This window comes from Halichoeres trimaculatus, unplaced genomic scaffold (genome assembly GCF_033239565.1).
Source record: "Halichoeres trimaculatus isolate MK-OKI-2021-1 unplaced genomic scaffold, fHalTri1.1 fHalTri1_scaffold_7, whole genome shotgun sequence".
NCBI lineage: Eukaryota > Metazoa > Chordata > Actinopteri > Labriformes > Labridae > Halichoeres > Halichoeres trimaculatus.
The window spans coordinates 29,461,041-29,473,311 of NW_027437185.1; the positions used below are offsets into that span (position 1 = coordinate 29,461,041).

Below are 12,271 nucleotides of genomic sequence, written 5' to 3' on the forward strand. Positions count from 1 at the left end.
ACTTTGTTCCAAATTTAGTTTTCTTCCTCCATATTTTTTTTACTTTTTTTTCTGCCCACCACTGCCCCAGTAATTCTGCCGACTCTCTTCTTACTCTACTTTTCCCCTCCTCGGCTCGCACAGGAGAGAAATTTTAATGAGCAAAAAGATAACGAAAGGGAATTCTACATTATAAAAATGCATAGAGGACTGAAGATGATGGTTTTTTTTCTTTTTTACATTAAATAATTCATCTATTTTTATCAGCGCTCTGTGAAGTGTGTGGGTGCGGCTGAAGAAGCAGGAACAGACGTGTAGGCTCCGGGTTGGCAGATTTAACTAACCAGATGCTTCACGTGGAGCAATCTGCCCGTTGATGTTGTTTGACTGGAGGATAATAACATTAGGCACACTGCACTTTATGTTAATCCAGAATGGAGTCATACGATATGGCTTCATGGCCGCTCGCCCGCATACTGTAATGAATTAGCTGAGACGTTTATGGGGGTCAGGAGGTATGGTGACCGTCAGAATCAACTGCATGTCCCCTCGGTGGCAACAGACGGTAATGAACAATGAAAAGTGAATTTGCTGACTGTTGGTTGCCAGCTGAAATTACCTCACAAGCGTTGGAAAAAAAAAATCATAGGCCTTTAAATTAAAAAAAAGCACAGTGACAGGTCTTCTATTCACAGCATCTCATTATTGGAGACAATTAGAGATGATGTACATGAAGAATATTACAAGTAGGGAGAGAGCGCTCTGAGGCAGTGCTTTTTTCATTAACACCATCAATGATTGTATCTGTTTCAGCAAAATGGACGCTCGCCTGCTGAATGTGTAATGCAGCAACACATTGGTGGTAAACAGAAAACAAGAGGCTATTTCACAGTGCTGTCCATTCTTTTGACCAGAACGAATAGATGATAACAAAAGGGTCTGTTTGGAATTACAATTAGGTGGTGTGTTATTGGCTTTTTTTTTCTTCTTGGCCTGCAGTATTTCTCAGTTGAAACCTGAAGAAACAGTTCCTTTGGAAAATCTCTTCCTTTGTTTGGAGGATGTAGTCACTCCAGGGAGTAATGAGAAGCTGTTTATCTTATTAAGTGAAATGAATGGAGACGTAAGATCTCAATGATCTTATAATGGGGTGAAAGGGGTGACAGAGATGGGTGGTTATGATATGATGCATTGTAGTCTAGTGCAGTGTTGTACTCAAGGACTCAGAAGTTAGCCTAATTATATCACAGATTATGTTCGCTGCTGGTGCACGTTTGGCTTCCCATGTACATTGCAAAAAACTGAAAGTGTTTTTGTCTTATTTTCAGTAAAAAAAAGTCTTTTTAGACTTAATATGAGCCACATTCACTTGACCAGTCCAGAAAAGTGACTTATTTTAAGTTATTTGAGGACAAAAATGAGGTCTGAATTTCTTTGAAGAGCAAAGAAAAAAAAAAAAACAGGTGTAATTTTTGTCTTCAAATAACACTTTTCTGGACTGGTCAAGTGAATGTGGCTCATATTAAGTCTAAAAAGACAATTTTCACTGATAAAAGACAAAACACTTGCTAAAATTGAATTTTTTTGCAGTGTACAAAGGCTACACTTCTTTCCCTTGTCTTCACTCTGCCATTGAGGATTGTAAACAGGTTGTGTACGGAGCTTAAAAATGCAAGAAGAAACAGGAGCAGGAGACAAAAAGAGATCGCAGGTCATTCAAACTGCATTTGAACTCAAACAGGCTGTTCATCAGCCAATCGAAAAGTTTATGACCATAGCCCTAAGAAGTCAGATTGTGTGCAGGAGCCTGCCTCTCATGTCATTTTCCTTCAGTTATTCACACTGTCGTGACCTCCTGATGGCAAAAGCAAAAAGGTTTTCTGCCTTTGAACCTCTCACAACCCGTCATCGCTGATGAGGTTGGACGCAGTAAGGCAGTCGTTTTAGATTTCTGAAAAGATCCTGAGTGATATGGAACAAAAAGTGAAGTGGTAGCTACAAAAAAAAAAAAATCACCTGAGCTGAGCTGAAGGATCCTATGGGCTGTCTGTGAAGGCACAGGAGGATCCTTTACCAAAATTAAGGCTATTACTGATGCTGACGCTAGCCAAGGAACCAAAAGACTTACTTACTCTCTATATTTGTCTCTTGCACATGTTTCTTTTTGCATTTTGCAGCTGTAGTTACAACCTGCTTATAATCCATGAGTCCACTCACCTTTAAGCCAAGCATACACTGTGCAATATTTTAATCGTTCGCCTCAGCTCCATCTCAAACTGCACGACTAGATCGCTGAGTTCAAAAGTTTGCAGCCCACGAATCATGTTCTCACACTGTACAACCCAAGGAGGAGTCTGGACTCTTGTATCCAGCTCTGCAACATCAAAAGGAGAAGACAAAAAATCACAGAAGTGGGAGACGCACATCGAAGATGCTCAACTAAAACATACACACTGCCTTGTGCCATTCTGTGTAAAGAGACAATAAAAAAAAGAGGACGTGTATAAACAAGGAATTGGCTGGGCAGATATGGGCAACATGGTCTCTCAATTTTTCAGTGACAACAAGAGATAAGCAGCAACAGCTAAATTAAACTTTAGACCAACTTTTTTCCAACTTAAGACATCACTTTAGAGATTGTGCATGCTCTGTGCGAGAGCATACTGTGGATACCTTCACGATCAGGATTTCACACGTTTGATTTTCTTGCGATCAGTAGATTTGTTATTGGGAGCACGTCCTGAGGTGTCAGTCTCTCCTTGTTGCCCCACGTATACTACACGAAGCAAAATTGAGCTCGATCCAAAAAATGGTCCCACCAGTGGCAAATCGGCTCAAAACGAACCAACAACCCCACAGTGTATGCCCAGCTCTAGATGAGTCAGTTGGTCAAATGGAAAGACTGTATGGTAAGTCACTTCAGAACAACCCTTAGTAAGCGAAGGCCTGTTAAATAAAGGGTAATTTTGATGGTGAAGTCTAATCAACGTTGGGTTGTAGATGTCAGACTTGATCACTGTGGACCTGAGACTCTACTTGGACATGAGATTCGGTGTCTCCACCACAACACTGCTCTGCAAACACTTCCCTTGATCTGCTGCTCTGAATCTGTTTGCAGACTATACATCTTTGGATTTCTTTTTGTTGTCTCCCTCTGGCTCCTCATTTCCCTGCTTGTTCCTCCTCTGAGCCTTGAGTAAAAAGGCAGAAATAGAAGCGTCGAGGTTGGTATAATCTGAGAACAGCAGTGGTTACAGTCATGTGATGTGATGGTGGCGGTTTCTCTTTGAGCTCATCTGTCTTAATTGACAAAAAGTGGACACTGTCTCCTCGTCCATTTGGGGTGGGTAGATGGGAATTGTCAGAAAACAAATTGGCATGTTCACTAAACACCCCGCTGCTGAGATGTCTTCTGGGAGTCACTGTGTTGTACAGTACTCCTCTCCTGCCAGCTAAAGCAGAAAACAAGTCGAGAGACTGCAATTGCCAAAGGACATCAAACACACACACTCACACACACATATACCAGCTGAGGAGAGAAGAGGCTTGTGTTTTTGTGCGTGTTTCTTTATTGCTCTGTTTTCTTCTACTGATAAGTGCTGAGAACAAAAGGAAGCTGGAGGAAGGGGGAAGGAGGAAGGGTTAAACTCTCAGGCTTTCACAGTGCAAATGTTTACCATTCCCAGCGCTGTGTAAAGGTGTCGTTTGCCCAGGAGACAAGCCAATGCCTTTTACACAAAGAGACTGCGTCCACATCATGTTGGGGGCTTTTTTTATGGGGAACCCCTTTGTGTTTGACAAGATGCAGCTGCTAACAAAGCACACAGGAATGTTTTACCTTTCCTTTATAAAGTTTTGATATTTGGCTTTTTCAATGACCCGGTTCAGGATTTTGACCCATTCAGAGAAGGGCCTGAGAAGAAATGTTCCACTTCAATCTTCTTCTTTGTTGAATATCTTCCAAAACTCATACAAAGAGTGTGTGTGTTTGAGTGCGAGTGTGTGTGTGTGTGTGTGTGTGTGTGTGTTTTTTTAAAAAACCTGCTCAGAAATCTCCCCACCTCATGGATTAGATTTAAAAAGTGTCTGAAGAACAAATTACATTAAATCTCTTCGAATCTATAAAAGAAAGGCTATCTTAAACATGTAATGGCTCCCTCATATCTGCCAATAGAATAAAAATGGATGATATAGCTGTAACTAGAAACCAAGAGAGGATGAGGAGCTATATAAAATGAATTCTTCTTTATCTTTATAGGCATGTCTGTGAAGTTGGAGGGGGGATTTGGTTGAAATGTGCGACATGCTAGCTTTGGCTCTGCAGAACCATTAGTGTCAAGGGAGAATCCAGGGAACAGACTCAGAGGAGGCTGGCGACAAAGAGGGCTAAATCTATTTTTTTCAACTTCCCTTTGATTGTCATAGCTCACACTCTAATTCCTCCCGGATATGGATGAGCCATGGTTTTCAGGGATTAAGGTTCATGTATTGTTAAATCGCTCGAGTTATCTGCACAGCAGAGAGAGAAAAAAAAAAGGGAGAGCGCGATGTCGTTAGACAGCGTCCAATTCATGGGTTTAGAGGTTTGTGCTCTTCGTTTTAGGATTATTACCAGGTCAATATGTAAGTGTTAGGAAATAAAAGCCCTTCCTTTTGGTTTATTAGGCTCAAAGGGATCTAAGACTGCTCAATTAGCCAGAGCAGGGAACAGGCCTCTTTTATTTCTGACACATTCCTTGGCCTCCACCTCTGGAGAATATCTCTCATCTATCTGCTTGCTCCCTGTGGGTGTGTGCCTGAAGCTGCAGCCCAGGAATGGAAGCCCCCTCTGTGGGACAGTCTTCTCCAAATTCCCTCCTTCCATCAGCGCATCCGTAGGGTCTCACTGTTCCTAATTGATTTCACCCCCCCTTCATTTCTTTCCCTTCCATACGTCATGCCTCTCTGTTTCCATCCGGCGACTGCAAACATCCCCCAACTTTGTGCCACTCAAGCAGTTCCACCCCGCCTTCTTGTTGAATTAAAGAAAGAGTAAAAGCAAGCTCACATGTTTCTGCTGCAAACTTGCCCTAAATTCAACACGGGGAACATTTCGAGTTTGCAGTCCTCTGATCTACTAACGAAAATGCTGACAGGTGTCAGAATGAGGAAGGCAACAGGAACAGGGCCATGCTGCTGACAACATGAGAGAAAGAGGGGAGGCTGAGGCTGCGTGCGAGGGAGACGGAGATGGAGAGATGAGCTGAGAGTCTAGTAAGCAGTCTTAGTGAGGGGGGGAAAAAAGAGGAAACGAGGAAACAATCTCTCTGACAGGTAGGATTCCCCCCACACACATCCTTTCTCTTCCCTGTGAACGTGCCAGAGGATTTGACTGATTATCAAACAACATTTAATTGAATTAAGCACCAGAACTCTCCTTGTGATCCGACGCTGGTAACAACACGTGTTGGGCTATGATGTCTTATGATTAGATTAACACTCAAACTCCATACTGGGACCATCCATTTTGATTTAGATTTGTCTAATCTAATGTGTAACCCGGGGTGGAGGTAAAATGGCTGACAGTGACAAAGAGCTCGGCGCAATCTGAGCAATAAGGAAGACTGAGTGCACACATGCACACACTTTAGGCTCAAACACACCAGAGGATGCTCGCAAGCAGGTGTGATGGAGCCTGTAATGAACAACCAGGATGCAGATTTTGCCTCTGAGATGTAGAGACTTGAGGAGGAATAAAAGGAAATAAAACGTTGTTTCAAGCTGTGTCCATCTGTGCTGGGCTCTTTAATCGCCTCTGAATCAAACTGTGCGTCGCAGTAAAATCTCCTGCTCTATTTTACTAAAATTACTCTTAATGTAATAAAACAAAGCCAGCTGATATTGATTCTGCAACTTGAAGAATGGACAAGAGACCACTACTGCTGGAAGGGGAGCACATTTTCTCGCTTTCTCTTCCTTTTTACTGTAAATAATATGAAAAAATGAGCCAGCTTCTGCGCGCAGTCCTCTGCTTTAAGTGTGCTAAATTTAAAGAAATTGGCTGTGGCCTCTTGGTTCTGTTTGTTTGCAGTTCTACTCCAAGTAAACCAACAGATTCTTTTAAAAATCATCCGCGCTCCCATCCTTTCAGTTCTTTAGTTAATCCCAGGAGGGAATAAGTTATGGGATGTGAAGAAAGACTTAAACAAACTTGACATGTTTTGATTCTCTGTTAAGTTTTTACAAGCATTGCCTCTAGCTGCTCTTCCACAGCCGGCGCAGACAAACAAAAACTGCATCCAGATGGGTTTTTCTTCTTCTCCAGCCCAGACTGAAAACATATAGTAATGTTATAATACTATAATAGCATCTCCCAAACCCTCGCTCTGCCAAAGCCCTCCTGAATATACCCCGTGTATTCAATCAGCTCAAGAGGGGACTGCTTATCTCTCTGCACTTGTCATGGATAGCGTATTGAACATATCAGAGAGAGAAATGGGAATAGTTCATTATTTTCTAGGGCTCACAATGAGCCTGATGTATCTCATTGCAGGCCCTCCACTGACAGCTCATTTTCTAGACAATCCTGGCATTCAGTTCACAACGCGGCAGGGCAAGAGAGAGCGACATGGGGAGGGAGAGAAAGAGAGACGGAGGAAACAGAGACAGAGAGAGAAAATAGGGCTCCGGATCTCCATTGCTTATTCATGGCGCCGTGGCATGCTAGGTGTGTTAATAATCTCTGCAGAAACCAAGTGAATCACAGTTGTTTGTTGAACACCTAGCCAAGCCGGGCCCAATCGACGGCAGATGGGAAAACAGGGGGATCAGGATGATCCCAGACAGAGGGAGGGAGATTAAGAACAGGTAATGTGCTGGAGTTGATGGGGGCCGAGTGTGTATTAAAGAGAGAGGAGAGTACCTGAATCTTAAATCTGTGTGAGAGTGTGTGTACACAGTGTGTGGAGTGTGTGTGGCTGCGGGTTAATCAGAAAAGCAGGGGGGGAAGAGAAAGAGGGGAGAAGGAGATAAAGAGATGGCACAAGCCAGAGGAATTTTATTGGAAGGAGGGAAATGGAGTGAAACTTGAGCCGCAGTTTCAGCATCGTCTTCGGTCTGCTCACGTTTTGTGGCTCCGATTGATTCAAAGTTCTTGTTTGAGGGAAAGAGGCAGCAGAATTTATTCCTAACCGCACCATTGTGTTTTTCATTCTTAGAGGTTAAAGAGTGTGACACAAAACAAACAAATAAAAAGACTACAGCTTAAAACACACATTTATTTTTCACCTAATGCATGGAGGTTAAAACATTTGCCCATGCTATTCAGTGATGTAGCAAAGCTAGTCTTAACTGTATTGTAACGTGAGTTGGTTGTTTGCTTCCATCAATTCTATCTTGACTTGTTTTACATTCAGCAGTAATGATCTTACCTTTTGTGTAATGAAAGGTTAACAAAGCCTCCTCTGCCATCCTGCTCCTTATTTATGTCCTTCCCACACATAAACAGTGTGAGAGCAGAGACTGTACCACACACATGCAGTATACTGGAACAATGGGAAGCACTGCAGCAGAAGAAAAATCTGTTAAAGGTTTTACACAGTGTGAAAGATGCAGGGGTCTATGAAAGAGGGACGGCAGCTTTGGTACAAGCGAAGGACTCGACCCTAAAGCAACATTTGCTTCTTGTTTTTTTTTTCTAAACAAAGATGTTGATTCCTTTATGTCAACCACACAGTAAATATTTTTTTGGCCTTGGACCAAAGTCACATTTGTGTAACTCTTGTTCAGAACGAGAGCAATGTCACACAGGGACAGATATTTTTTTTATAAGCTGACTAGCTTTTGGATTACAGAGGTGAAAATCTAATCTAAAACAGGCTTCAGACAAGGAAAAACTTTTTTTTTTTTTTTTGGATACTCAAACTGGACATATAACAACATAACAGTTTGTTAAATTAGTTTAGCTCCGGGGTTGATTCAGACAATTACTGCTCCTTTTTTTTTTCTCAAACACAAGTGTTTGACTGTTGTAGTTACTCTTGTTGCTACTTAACGAAGGAAAAAACGCCTACTGTTTTTCTAAAGGGCGTAAAGATGCCAGAAGCAATATTGGTAATAATGAGTATAACTAGCCTCTGCAAATCAAGAATCCAGCAGAGGTGTAGCCTGTCGGTTAGATCAATTTCCACCCTCATCATGCGTCATGGCGTATAGATCTTTGCTGTAAACAAATATGTGAGTTAAAATGACACAAATACACAAATGAGGCATTGAGACTAAAGCCAGTTTTAGTTCGAAGCTGAAATCATGTTAAATTCTGCTGCTCCATGCAGGGATGGGTACTAAATTAGGTACTTTTATAGGTACCAACTATAGATAGACCGATATGGGTTTTTCAGGGCCGATACCAATTATTTGTAGTCAAGGAGGCCAATATCTGATATTTGAAGCTGATATTAATGTGCAGCTAAAGTGGAGATATTGGTGTCAAAATTTTGAATAGTACAAACTCCAACACTTAACTTTATTCAAATCCCTTCAGGCATATGTTTATTAACCAGCGCACAGGCTCAGCAGCATGTTTTATAAAGTTAAATTAAAACATAAAAAAATAAATAGCTAAAGTTTCCTACAGTAAAATAAGTTTTCCAAAATTTCAATACAGCTGTAATAACTGCACTGCTGATTGGCTGTTACCCAAGCCACGGCTCTGCTTGTAACCAATCAGATGATACTGCGGGTGGGACAGTGCTGGGGATTGAGTAGTGACTGCAGACAGCGGAGCGGCATCAGAGCAACAACACAGTTTTAAATTTGTCGGCCGTTGCGGATATGCCTCAAAATGCTAAATATTGGCCCTGATAATCGGTCTATCCCCTTGTACCGACCGAATTCTGTCAAAAGTTCCGGGCACCGATTCACGTAAAATCAAAAGGTACCATGTTTAGGTACCTAAATGCACCCTTGTGACAGTGATGGACTTGAAGAGTAGGGGATTTTCCATGCTGGGCATGAACACAGCATTGCAAAGTCATATTTTGAAGAATAAATATGTTGAATTGAATTAAAAAAAAAATACATTTTATTATAAAAAAAAAATCTTTTTTTTACCACGTAAACACAAAAAAGTACCAAAAATTGGTGCCATTGAGTACTGATACCAATTGCTATGTCCCGGGTATCGGCACCGTATCATTTCGAATTTGAAAGGTACCCGTCCGTTGCCCCATGACATGCACTCAAGTAGGGTTTCTTTGACTTTTGGAGCCAGCCTCAAGTGGACATTCAAGGTACTGCAGGTTTCTGCACTTTCACCCCAGCTTGTTTTATAACACTATAGAGGATTCCACTTTCAAAGACCCTGCATGTAAGGTGCCTAACCATTGCTGGTTATCCATTGTTGTCTGATAGGAATGTGTGTGCTTAACAGCAAGGTGCCGCCAGCTCTACTCCACCCCTCTCCCAATCCTGAGCCTCTTCTCACAACTTGAATTCCTCTCAACACCCCCTAATCCACCCTTCCAGAAGTTCCCTGCCTTGCTGCTGAAATGCTACTACTATAGACTGCTAGCATGTGGGGTAAACACCCTGATGAGGACATGCTATACACATAGACTTACTCAAAGGAGCCTCAGTGTGTGGCTTGGAAGTGGGCACCGAGTGACTGCCAAAGCCAGGCTTGTATTACAGGGATCCCAGGATATCAGACACCAGGCGGCCTGTGCTCCCTCCAGGCAGGGCCGAGTCTGGCAGCTGGCCCGGAGCCCAGATAGCTATAATCAGCTCCATTACCTGTAGCACTGACTCCCTTTTATGAGCCCTCATAGTGGGAGTCGGGCTGCACTGCGGGGGTAAGGATGCTGTGAAGTTTAAAGCATGCATTTGCACATGCTATAGCTACACGTTGCACACACAGGAGTGTGCTCCTATCATGCATGTGTAGAGGATGGGGGAGTTTTCTGGGCATTATGCGTCTTGGCATGAGGCCTTTGTTTTATCTTCTACCTCAGCGAAAGAAAAAGATTAGGGATATACTCTGCTCGGTTTAAGGGGAAAATCAGCTGTCTTCTGACAAGTACATTGTAGCCTGCAGTTTTCTGTCGGGGATACAAAGAGACATTTATCACTGCAGCTGTGGTGAGAGGAAGTGAGTAAGAAAGAGTGAGAGGGGGTCTCCTGTGCTGCAGCAATGTTCTTTTTTTAACCCCTATTACTTCTCTTTCTATGTGCAAAAAAACACCTCATCCTTTTAATACATCCACAAATCTACCTTTAGGTCGTTTCGATACCTGTGTCAGCCCAGCTTGTGTTTTTTTTATCATTGCTCTCATCAGCTCGCTTCACCTGACAACATTATCACCCTGACAGAATATGTAGCAGGAATATGTAAAGTTATATCGCTCTCCTCCGTTGCACCAACAAAAGGTTACTACCTCAGGCAAAGTGTCGTAATATTTCCATCTCCTGCTCTCCTCATGTATATTCAGTGAGAGTAATTTATTCGGTCGCATTTTACAGATGCAAAATGCAGGATTTCTTGCACACTGACTTTTGAATATATAGAGTAAAACATAGCACGACAGGAAGCACTCTTTGCATTTGTACTCAGCAGAAGTATACCAGAGGTTAAAGAGAAGTCATCCAAATCACCCCATCATCACTATCTTTCATTCACCAATTAGTGTCAGTGTTCCCCCGCTGCCCCCTACGTAACCTTGCAGAGATGAGCTCACTGGGTTGTAATTCAACAATTTTGAGAAGGTCTCAATGGTGGGAGGAACAATGTGACTGCTGGTGACCCAGATTATAAACTATTGATGAGAGAGTGAAGACATAGTAAGGGAGAGGAGGGACCTGCTGATGTGTGTATGTGAGTGTGTGAGTGTGTGTGTGTTCATATATGTGGAGTCAGAGAGTCTCCCCCAGCATTTTCTTTAGTCTTTTGATCTCTGAAGGATCCTGTTTGGATCCCGTCTTTCAACACATCCTCATATGCAGGAGTCTTTGATACTTCTGGGCTGTGTCCAACTCTTTTTCAATCACCATACTACCTCAGATTAAAGCCTGAGAATTTAAACCCAGGATTCCTTTCTAGTTATGGCATTTTTGGACCTGATGTTCAAAGTAGAAATGAGTTTAAATCCTATTATTCAATGCTGAAGCATTGTTGTGCACTTTACCAATTTATAGTTTGAATTTGATGAGCTTAGGCTTTAGTTAAAGATGGAAAAAAGTATTTACAGTGTGATGCAATGTAGCGTTTTTTATTGTTTGTATTGGATAGGATTGGATAACACTGGACCTTATTATTTTGAGCTACTTTGAAATTCTCACCTTCAGGTTTTGGTGCTTTAGATTTTTAAATCTTATTATTACTTTAGGAAAGTCACTTTGCAGCGTTTCTCTATTTACAGCTAGCTTTAGCATCTTGCAGGGTATTTTTTAGCTGAGCAAAAATTAGCTCGTGCTAATACCTTTTTCACCTGTATTTAAATATAGAAGCAAGTGTTGCATGTGTAAGCTAACTGCTCAATAAGATAAAGAGAGCTGCATTCTTCTTAGTCCACATTTTGTGACCAGATTTTTTTTTTTTAATAATCTGTGGACTTAATGTTTTGTTTGTGTTGCTCTACACTTATTGTTGCATTTTCTATTGATGTCTGCAGAAGCAGACCAAATCATCCAGTTTAGATTAGCAGTTTAGATGAACTAAATTTCTGACAGACTATAAAAGTGTCCATCTCTCAGGTTTAGTGGCTTCTTAATGAGGGACTCATTTTCAGTATCTTAATAATTTTTACTCATTTACAGTCTACATATGTTGTTTTATACCAGTAGGGTTTTCTTGGACAGATAGATGAAAGCTAAGATGTGCCGACCTTTACCTCTATATAATGCCATGAAACAACCATTTCATCATGTATATGTGTATATACTATAAACATGATGAGAAACACCTATTTCTGCCTCTTTTGTATTCTTTGATTCGTGTAACAAAGGTCATCTGCTGAACAGGAAGCAGAGTGGTGTTCCTGCTCCTTGGCGTCGCTGGCGGTGGTGGATAATCAAATAAAAGGAACTTCATCAACATTAAACACATAATCCACCAGAGCCTTTCTTTTGTCTTGTACTGCTAACATTACTTCCTTAAGGCTACAGCACATATTTATGGGCATTAGGGTAATTATCATATCACATTAGTACATTATGTAAAATCGGGTCAGTGTGAGCCATGAGTGTTACATTTATCTGATTTAGTATGCAAAGAAGAATACTTTAGCCTGATTTAAGGAGGCTTTGCTGTTGTTCCTTT

The 12,271-nt window shown here is 41.6% G+C and overlaps 1 protein-coding gene across 8 annotated transcripts in view; it reads left to right on the top strand.

Moving 5' to 3' along the window:
* Positions 1 to 12,271, top strand: part of pcdh19 (protocadherin 19) — a 58,938-nt gene that overhangs the window by 33,218 nt on the left and 13,449 nt on the right. The gene's annotated exons all lie outside the window — the stretch shown is intronic.